Source organism: Rhinopithecus roxellana, chromosome 3 (assembly GCF_007565055.1).
Source record: "Rhinopithecus roxellana isolate Shanxi Qingling chromosome 3, ASM756505v1, whole genome shotgun sequence".
Lineage (NCBI taxonomy): Eukaryota > Metazoa > Chordata > Mammalia > Primates > Cercopithecidae > Rhinopithecus > Rhinopithecus roxellana.
Window position 1 is genome coordinate 2,987,866 of NC_044551.1, and position 11,370 is coordinate 2,999,235.

An 11,370-nucleotide genomic window follows, 5' to 3' on the forward strand; every position below is an offset into this window, starting at 1 on the left:
GAGCAGAACCCGCCGCCCACCCCCCAACCCCCACCCCCCATCTCCCACCCAGCGCTGGAGTCATGTTCAAGTTCAGCTCCACTTGAGCCATCAGAGGATCTGATCCAGCCAGCCATGGCTTCTTATACCAAGATGGTGTGACCAGACATGCTTCCTGCTCCCCAATCAGCCCACAGAGTGACTGTGGTTGGGGGGGCATTTCTTAAAATAACTTTTTAGCCCCTGTCTTCCTATTTTTAGTTTGGTTCACATCTTAGGCAGCTCCATGCAACCGTATTTATTTTTTATGACAAGACTCCCATCCAAAGTTTTTCTCCTGCCTGATTATTTCATTAGTGGGCGAAGGATTCTACAGAACCTTTTGTTCTTGCAAGGAAAACAAGAATCCAAAATCAGTAACAAAAAAAAAAAGAGGGCCCAACCTTTAAACCATGAAGTCAGTACCACATCCTTGTTCTCAGCTCCTAGTTAATGCTCTCCACCTGTATAACTTCACCACAGTTTACTCTCAGAGTGCCTGCCCTTAGCCCTCAGTGCCCTTAGCCCCCTTCTAAGAGTTCCTGTGCATAGATTCTTACTTAAGAAAGTGGACGTAGTCAATTCCTTTAACTTCTATGGCCATGTGTTTTACTACATTATCTCTACCACCCACCTATGTTTTGGTCTAGCAGAGAGACCACACCCGAAGGCAAGGAATCCCTGAGCTGACCATTAGTCCAGAAAGAGGGCATGTACTTCAGCTTTGTCCAACAGGTATGACAGCAGTTAACCAAAATTTATCAAACTCTTACACTTTGGGAATTGGGGATTTGAAATATAGAATTGGGCAGAGAATAAAGAATACTGAAGCAGAAAGACAATGAGAATGCAGTACACAATTGTCAAATTCAAATGCTTGCTCCCCAAAATATCACTACAACAGCCTGTGGATAAGACAAAGCTGAGTGTATTGTTCACTTACTAAGAAAGAATGTCTACAAAGTCTTATTAACGAAGTCAGGATACTGATTGACATTTCGAAGTGTGGTTTAAGATGGGTTCTTTTGATGATGGAGAGAAGCTTAATCAGGATGAGAGCAGGGTTATGATAAAATAGTTTAGGATTGTTGCAGACAGCTAGGTGAGAATTTTAAGAGAACGAGTTCAAAGAGTCTTGGGTATAAACTGGTTTAGGATGCATTCTTTTTTTTTTTTTATACTTTTTTTTTTTTTTTTTTTTTTTTTTTTGAGAAGGAGTCTCGCTCTGTCACCCAGGCTGGAGTGCAGTGGCCAGATCTCAGCTCACTGCAAACTCCGCCTCCCGGGTTTACGCCATTCTCCTGCCTCAGCCTCCCAAGTAGCTGGGACTACAGGCGCCCGCCACCTCGCCCGGCTAGTTTTTTGTATTTTTTTAGTAGAGACGGGGTTTCACCGTGTTAGCCAGGATGGTCTCGATCTCCTGACCTCGTGATCCGCCCGCCTCGGCCTCCCAAAGTGCTGGGATTACAGGCTTGAGCCACCGCGCCCGGCCTTTTTTTTTTATACTTTAAGTTCTAGGGTACATGTGCACAACGTGCAGGTTTGTTACATATGTATACCTGTGCCATGTTGGTGTGCTGCACCCATCAACTCATCAGCACCCATCAACTCGTCATTTACATCAGGTATAACTCCCAATGCCATCCCTCCCTCCTCCCCCCTCCCCATAATAGGCCCCGGTGTGTGATGTTCCCCTTCCAGAGTCCAAGTGATCTCATTGTTCAATTCCCACCTATGAGTGAGAACATGCATTGTTTGGTTTTCTGTTCTTGCAATAGTTTGCTGAGAATGATGGTTTCCAGCTGCATCCATGTCCCTACAAAGGACATGAACTCATCCTTTTTTATGGCTGCATAGTATTCCATGGTGTATATATGCCACATTTTCTTAATCCAGAAAATCTTAATCAGATGCATTCTATTCAGAAAATCTTAATCCAGATGCATTCTATAGAAGAGTTCATGGATCTTTGGGGAAGTTACTGGAACAAGCAATAATATTATTTGCAATTTTTATCTTCCTGGGGAAGAACTGCATTCGACAGTAAAGTTATATTGATGAAGACAGTCAGCTGTATAGACAATTTTTATTCTCATCACAAAGCAAAAGAAGCAAATAAGTAAACAGAAGCATAAGGTAGAAAAACACTGTCCAGAGCAGAAACACAGAGGATCTAAAACACACCGATAGGGAAGGACCTGGTGACCAACCCGTACCGCAAAAAGGATGTTTTTTTCTCTGATCCAGCCTTTCTTGCCCTAGACAATCTAGATAATCATGCTATCTAATCAGTAACTTGTACACTTTTCTCATGTTGAGCAAAAAGAATAAACCAATCCAAATAGAGTATTCCATGCTAAGCCTTGGGCTCACAAGTTTAAATTCTTACAGTTCCATTCAGCAACTTCGGAGTTGGAGGGAATCCCATTCGGATATGAGGGAAAAAATTACCAAGTCAAGAAATCATGAACTCTGCTGTCACGTTTAAAACTTTCAGGGTATCAGACATGCAGTATAAGCTCATTATGCAACAAATATCAGACCTCACAGCTCGCTTCATATATGTACTACCCTGTGAACTGAAACATGTTCATATTAGAAGTGCATTTGTTTCCAGTTACAAAAATGTGCTGATTATGATGGATTTAGGAATTATGCTTGTTCTTCTGCATATCCACTCTATGGCATAACTCTTCTTCCCTCTTGTTATCTAGCCTCTGCTTCCACTTGGGACATCTATCACTCCTGTTATCTACCACAAGTTCCCAAAATTCCATCATCCAAGAGTTAGTCCTTTTTGTTTTGATTAATAGCAACAGTCTGAGTGGTAGATGATGTACAAAGAAGAGCCACTCATGAGGGACAGACTATAGCTTCTCACACACCCAAGTGGCATGGGCCATAGAGTAGGAAAACCATTAGGTCTGTTTTGTGCCAGAAATCTTTGTGATGAGTAAGTTCGTCCTCACATTTCTAAACTTGGAGCTTTTCCCCCTTAGAGCCTACATCTTTCATGAAGATATAACATTTGCTAAATTAAAAAGTCACACCAAATTGTCATTGAAATAAAAATACATATGCAACTATCAGGCTGTTCAATTGCCTATAAATTACATAATATATAGGGAAAAGAATAGAAAGCCCCTGTTTATTTCTTCTGGACACACCAAAAAGAAATTTGTCTGTAGTCGTTGTATTTACCAAAGTGTTGTAGTGTTGCCTGGGACAATCAATAGAAGGTTACTTTTCCTTGAGTATCACAAGGTAGTGCAATTCCAGCTCTGCAAATAACTGGTTCTGTGATCTTAGACAAGCTACTTAACATATTATTTGTTCTTTTACCAAATAAATGTTTCTCGGGGTTTAACTATTTGCCAGGCTCTGTGCTGAAAACTGGATAAAATGGCAGGTAAAATACAATCCTCACCCTCCATGGCTTTATAGTATAATAATATCTTCAGCTGAAAAATAAGGCAATAACTTCTACTTCAGAAGTTATGAAATTTTTATTTTTAATTTTTGCGGGTATGTAGTAGGTATAAATATTTATGGGGTACAGGAGTTTTTTTTTTTATATAGGCATGCAATGTGAAATAATAACATCATGGAAAATAAGGTATCTGTCTCCTCAAGCATTTATCCTTTGAGTAACAAACAATCCAATTACACTCTTTAAGTTATTTTAAAATATGCAACTAAGTTATTATTGACTATAGTCACCTTATTGTCCCATCAAATAGTAGGTGCTATCCATTCTTTCTTTTTTTGGGGGGGTACCTATTAACCATTCGCACCTCCCCCAGCCCTCCCTCTACCCTACCTAGCCTCTGGTAACTATCCTTCAACTCTCTATGTCAATGAGTTCAATTGTTTTGATTTTTATATCCCCAAAATAAATGAGAACACCCAATATTTGCCTTTCTGTGCCTGGCTTATTTCACTTAACATAATGACCTCCAGTTCCATCCATGTTGTAAGGTTATGAGATTTAAATGAGATTATTACATGTGAAAAGTGCCTGATTCTGTGCCAGCTCTGTGGTCCATACTTATTTACTGTTATTTCTCTTCTTTTTCTTCCTTAGCAGAGTGTCAAGCATAATTCACTCTGATATTGTGCTAAACCTAACTTGTACATGTCAGAAGTTATATATAGGCGGAGAAGATAAAAATGCTACACATGCCTGATCAAAACCATCCTGGCCAACGCAGTGAAACCCCGTCTCTACTAAAAATACAAAAAAAATTGGCAGGGCGAGGTGGTGGGCGCCTGTAGTCGCAGCTACTCGGGAGGCTGAGGCAGGAGAATGGCGTGAACCCAGGAGGCAGAGCTTGCAGTAAGCCAAGACCGTGCCACTGCACTCCAGCCTGGGAGACAGAGCAAGACTGTCTAAAAAAGAAAAAAAGAAAGAAAGAAAGAAAGAAAAGAAAAAAGAAAAAAAAAAAGGTGCTACACATGCCTGTCAGGTACTCATGCTGCTTCCAGAGGCCAAATTCACCATTTGGGTTTTTTAAAGGTTTGGTGGCGGGCTGGTTAAAAAAAAAGTCTGCTATTTAAAAAAAAATAACTATCTTAATTTGGATTCTCTCAGAAGCAGCCCCTGAGACAAAGATTAAAGTGCAAATAGTTTCATTGGGAGGTGATCCCAGGAAATCTCCGTAGAGGAGTGGGAAGGAAAGGCAGTGAATAAAGGCTGTGTTACCAAGCAAGTCCTGTTGTTGGCAACTAGGGTTCAGTTCCCTGGGGAATATTTGGAGACAGTGGAGAATCCACAACGCAGAGCTGCTTCCACTGAGGGGTGAGGAGGTTGGGGTATTTGTCCAAGCACCTGCCAACCTCCGTTGGCTGAGAACTACTCCCAGGACATCACTCCTAGGTACTTTCATTCTGCCCAAGGCTGGCACTGGGGGAACAGCATATCCCCCGGCTGGAAAATCTCCCAGAAAGGTGTAAGTCCTGGAGATAAAGAAGATGAGGGGGGCTAGGCATGGCAGCTCATGCCTATAACCCCAGCACTTTGGGAGGCCAAGATGGGGGGATGGCCTGAGATCAGGAGCTCGAGACCAGCCTGACCAGCATGGTGAAACCCCGTCTCTACTAAAAATACAAAAATTAGCCAGATGTGGTGGTGGGCACCTGTAATCCCAGCTACTCAGAGGCTGAGGGAGGGAGAATCACTTGAACCTGGGAGACGGCAGTTGCAGTGAGCTGAGATTGTGCCACTGTACTCCAGACTGGGCAACAGAGTGACACTGGGTCTTAGAACAGAACAAAAAACAGAAAATAGAAGAAGGAGAAGGAGAAGGAGAAGGAGCAGGAGCAGGAGGAGAAGGAAAAGAAAGAGGGAGGGGGAGGGGGAGAAAGAAGAAGAGGAGGAGGAGGAGAGGAGGAGAAAAAGAAGCATCTTCTGCAATGTTCAAAACGTTTTGACTTGCCACCAAACAACTGTGTTGACTGGAGGTATTTTCATTCTTATTAGAAGTCAAATAGGATCACACAATACCACAGACCCTGATGTAAGTAATTCTTTATTGCCTGAAAGATATTCCCATTCCTTAGCCTGACAGTCCAGTTCTTCCATGAGCTAGTTCTATACTACCTGTCTCTCTCCACTCCTTGATAAGACCCCTTTTGCAAGCACGCAAGAGCCCCAGATGCATATTCCTACCCCAGGAATTATATTCATTCCATTTCTCCTGCTCAGAATGTCCCCCACCTTGACCAGCTGCCCCTCTTCAAGGCCCACATGAAGCCCCAAGTCTTTCATTAAGCATCTTGACCACGATCCTGGCCTTAACCTACCCATTCCTGGAGCTTCTTGTTTGCATCACTCATTGAGGACTTTGTACTCCTTGCCCTCCATGGTTTATCATCAAGTGAACAATCCTGTCTCTCCAAGTGGACCACAAATCCTATTCTCATGAGTAGGGAGACTGCATGTTCCTTCTGGAAATAGCCACATCCTTTTTATTTTCATGCTTTCAATAGTCAAGTGCTTAACGAATGTTGAGTTGTTACAGTGACTTGGGTTGCTTCCTCATATCTAACTATATATTAGGCAGTCATACCTCTTTAAGGGCAATGAAGTCTCCCTGAAGTGTAATCCAGGTTTCTAAGAACCAGAAAGCTTAATTGATTCAGCAATCACCTCGACTTTTAAAAGGAATTACTAAAAAGTGTTTTAAGGAATCCTACCTACTTCATTGTTTGGCAGCTTCTGCCTATCAGCTCCCTTTGCATTTATTGCTGTAACATGAAGCAGCATGGTGTCATGATTAGGAGTATGAATTCAGGCACCAAATAGATGTGGGTTAAGAGCATGGGCACACTGAACGTGTGACCTCAAGCAAGGGAAATAGCCTCTGTATGCCTCAGAGTGTTCACTTGTGAAATGGTGATATGGTTTGACTGTGTCCCTACCCAAATCTCATCTTGAATTTTAACTCCCACAATTCCCATGTGTTGTAAGAGGAACTTGGTGGGAGGTAATTGAATCAGGGAGGCAGATCTTTCCCATGCTGTTCTCGTGATAGTGAATAAGTCTCAAGAAATCTGACAGTTTTAAAAAGGGGAGTTTCCCTGCACAAGCTCTTCTTCTCTTGTCTGCCGCCACTGTGAGATGTGCCTTTCACCTTCCACCATGATTGTGAGACCTCCCCAGCTATGTGGAACTGTAAGTCCATTAAATCTCTTTCTTCTGTAAATTGCCCAGTCTCAGGTATGTCATTATCAGCAGCATAAGAACAGATTAATAAAAATAGGGAGAGCGTTATCACATCCATAAGTTTGCATGTAAAGTATTTAGCTCAGGCTGTAATAATAGAAACCACTCATTACATGCTGACTATCATTATAAGATAGATTAATTTTTTATTATAATATGTACCCAAAATTAAATTTAGATTTGGATATACATTAGCAAAAATTTCAGCTAATTGTACTCTCTCCTATTAAGCAGTAGAGCTGGAACTCTCTTAATACACCTCCACTGAACCAGTTCACAAAATTAACAACCACTCTCCATTCCCTCTATAACAAATGCTGACTGACACTTGTAGGAGGCTGAATTCTCCAGATCAGGAGGCCATGCTTCTGAACACAACCTAGTACTTCTGTTCCCACCTGTGGAGTTGTATTTTCACTAAAGATTCAGCTGGGTTTGCTCCCACACCTGGTTTTGCTAGTGCCCTTCATCATAATTATATAATTTGACTGAATATTACTCAAACTGACAAAATATGGGTGTGAAAAAGTAGTAATTATATTAATAAAAATATAAGGTGAATATTTTGGAAGGAAAAATAAATTTGGTAAATGTTTAAATGAATGAGGTGTGCGGAAGGCAACTATAAAAGAACTCTAGAAGAGTTCTACACTCATGTTTTGTTTTTGTTTTTGTCTTTGCAGGAGGCTTTAAATCCTCAATGTACTTTAAAGATGAAACTGGGAATCATAGAGAAAACAATATGGAGTTAGTTTACACATGAAAATGATGCAGAGCCATGATTAGGCCAATTCATGCTCAATGAAAAGACCTTAGACCCACATTGGTAAATGGGTAAATAAATATACATGTATAGATTTCGAGTTAAAAGATAATGTTTAAGGTGTGTGTTTTTTAAACAATTCTCATTTATGACCTATTTGATTACTGACTAGCTATGATCTTTATCACAATAAAAATATTTCTTCCCTACTTCGCATTTCAATACAAAGGCTAAAATATAGCTTAGCCTCACTTGTAGGCTAAAAGCCCTGTACAAGTAATCTAGCTTTTTGAGAAGAATCCAGAATCTTTTGCTAATGTTCACCTTAGAGGCTGCATTTTGACAGCTCCATTTCTGAAACAGGGCCAAGAAATGGTTTACCAGTCCTGGTCTCCCCAGTTACTTTTCAACACAACCAACCTGCACTCTGGGAGCCAGGAAGTCTCCAGAAAGTTCAGTAGAGGCATTCCTATCCCAAGATGTGGTCTGGAATTAGTCTTGCCATCTTACACACAATATACATGCGGTGAACTTGGACCTCTACATACTTTCAGAAATACAACCCTCTTCCACTCTAAAACTGTCTACATCTACCTAATCCCTAACTCTCTCAAGGCTTTCAAATTATTTCCCCACTTTCCAGCACCTGGACTTAAACCCTCTATGAGCTCATGTGCCTGGGATCCTGAGACTCAACTTGCCCTAATTTATACCATGCTATGTGAGCTGGACCTTTCCCCTAGATGCAATGCAATATTCAGAAGCATGATACAGTTATCTTCCTGATTTCAAGTGTGGTCCATGTCTGGAGACTCCTAATTTATATCCTACTTGCTGGATCAGATCCTGGGGACCTCCGCACTGGTCAAGCCCACTTTTACCCTGCTGGTTAGGACACTATCATTTGGAAAGCACTGTCATTTGGACTAGATTCCTAGGCTGGGTCCAAGCCTCTGACTCCTTATCCATCACTGGCCCATTCCTGTGGTACGGTTTACCTCACGGGAAGCCTAGTATGGACTGACTGTGCCATGAATCAGGATCATTCTTGGATTCTTGCCTTCATGGCTTCCACCATATTCTAAATCAAATGCACTCTCCTGCCATTTGGGAAAACAAAGAGTTTAGCCTATTCCAGGTTTATTCCAACTCACCTGGCTTGGTCTTCTTCTTGGGCAATGTAATTTTAGGATATAGACCAAAATCTGTTAAGCAAAAGTACCTTACTTTGGATTTACCCTGAAATAATTCTGCAGAAATTTTCTGTGGAAGACTTTAAAACAATCACCTGTTTTGGTTTGTTTGCTCTCCTCTACTTCATGAGCTGTTACCTAAGGATAAGAAGAAACATAATAGGGCTTTCCAGAGTTTTCATGTAAGGGCTTCCCACCCTCACACCAAGTAAAGTTTAGAGAAATGGTATGAGGTCAGAGCAAGAATGGGGTCACGTCTGATCCTATCCTACATACTAGTTATACTTGCTCCAATAGATGCATATTTTTTGACATTTTTTACAGCCAAGAGTTGTGTGTGTGGGTTTCTATTTCAATAAGGAGAAAAAAACTATTTTATTTTATTTTTGTTTTTTTGAGACAGGGTCTCTCTGTCATGCAGGCTAGAGTGCAACGCTCCATCCCACTGCAGCCTCAACCTCCCAGGCTCAAGTGATCCTCCCACCTCAGCCTCCCAAGTAGCTGGAACTACAGGTGCCTGCCACCACACCCAGCTAATTTTTGTATTTTTTTTTTTTTTTTTGTCAGAATCAGACTTTATTTAGCAATCTGAAAATGTGTTCTTCTGGCTTTAAGTCTTGCAAAATGGGTCATAAGTCAAAGACAGATTTGTTCACTATCTCTTAGTATGTGTGATTATGTCTCTGTATAGATAAGTGTCTATCTATAGATGCTTTTGCTTTTTATAGTGATTATGGTTTCACTTTAGTTAATGTATAAAGTCTTATTCTAGTAATGCTAAAGCCTGAATTAAATATTCCCTGAGTCTAGTGTTCTCTTCTCCCCAGCCTGCCTCCCTCCATCTTTCCCATAAGGCTGCTTCTCCACCTCCATTAATGCCAGGTCTTTGGAGAGCACCAGCATTCCTACTGAGAACCCAGGGATGGATGCTGGCTCTTATATCCCTCTGACCTATACCCTCTGGTTGAAGAGCTTCTTTGGGGAGGGGTGGGGTAAGAGGAGTCTTGGCAGTTTCTCTTCAGAGTTGTGCATTTTCACTTGTAGGTACCTCTTCTTGAGGTTCAGGTGCTGTGAAGTTGCTCTTGTCTGGTACCATGGAGACTTTAAACTGGTCTTGGCCCTCTGAGGAGTCAGCTAAGACAAGCTTATTATCCTCTTCCTTGTCTTCCATCTTCTTTGCCTCTCCAGGTTCTGAAGCAATCTGAGATATCATTAAGGTGGGAAAAGTGCAAAGTTCTTTGGGGTTCTGATTGTGGATGTTTTCATTTTCTTTGACCTCACGAATTCTTACTGGTTTCTCTGGTGGTTCTGGATTAGGAGAGACCTCTAGGGAGGTCCTAGGACTTGGAGTCTCAGTCCCCAAGGAGACCCTAGGGCTGGTGGGTGAACCCCCTCCAGAGGCTGGAGGGCTGGAGGGTATGTTCCTTGAGGAGGGCCTGGGGCTTGGAGTATCTCTGGGTGAAGGAGGCCTACTACGGGGTGCTGAGGTCCTCTGGAGACAGGCTGTCTTCTTTGGTTGTTCAGATCCTTCACTTATGGTGCAAGTTCAAAGGACTACTTCTGCAGCAGATGATGAAGGCTTCCCTGAAGGGCTCAGGGCTCTGCCTGGTGATGGAGCTGGGGAGCTAGGGAGAACTTCCTCCTGGGACTTGCCACTCTCAATGGTAGGCGAGAGCTGGGCCTGGGTGGGGCTATTGCAGGCTGGTAGAGGCTCTTCTTCCTCAGAGGAGCTTGCTTCAGATTCTTCCTTTTCTATTTCTTCATCTTCTAAGGGCTCCTTGATCTCAGAATTATCTTCCCCCTGGGCTGCATCAGGTGCCAGATCTTCAGTTGTTGAGACAGATTCACTCTCACTCTTCAAGGAAAGTGTAGAGGGACTAGTAGGTGAGATAAGAGGACTGGAGACCACAAATGTTTGAACCGGGGGAGAAATGACTAAAGAGCGCCTGCTGCTGCTTGATAGTCCCTTTACCACAAACACTTTATTGGAATGTTGCTTCTCCAGTTTGCTCATCACCTCCTAGAGACTGTGGTTCAGCTTGCTCATTTCCCTGTAGAAGACATTCCTCAAGTTGGAAATGTTTTGGAAGATGGTCACATAGTAGCCAATATGACTATTATAAAGAATAGGCAGCTCCTCTAGTAGTTCTTAGTTCAGATCTTCAAACACAGTCTGGGCTTTGTTGAACTCTTCCTCTGTCTTGGAAGTCTTGGCCTCATCTTTCTTCTTGGCATTCTGCACTGAGTCCAGGTAATGTCGGGCACCATCATAATCCACAAGTTTTCAACCCCACTTGGCAATTCTCTCCTTAATATCACTGAACTGGGCCAAGTAGTAAACCAAAGGTGAACGATTTGAACAAAGCACTAACAACTTCTACTAACAACAGGCAGAAGACCACAAGCTATACAAGGACCTTGAGAACTTCCTTAGTGCAGCTTAAGTGATACATGAAAGTTCAAAAAGAGTGTCAGAAACCCTGTAGGAGATCTACAGCAGCAAGTGGGATGGTCATGAGGAGCTGAAGGCCATTGTAGGGAATAATGATCTCCTTTGGGAAGACTATGAGGAGCAACTGGCTGACCAGGCTGTGAGGACCATGGAAAACTAATTTTTGTATTTTTTGTAGAGATGGGGTTTTGCCACATTACCCAGGCTGGCCTTGAACTCA

At 42.2% G+C, this 11,370-nt stretch overlaps 1 pseudogene; it reads right to left on the reverse strand.

Moving 5' to 3' along the window:
• Nucleotides 1–9,716: 9,716 nt before the first annotated feature.
• Nucleotides 9,717–10,925, reverse strand: LOC104653761 (annotated as a pseudogene).
• Nucleotides 10,926–11,370: the final 445 nt, after the last annotated feature.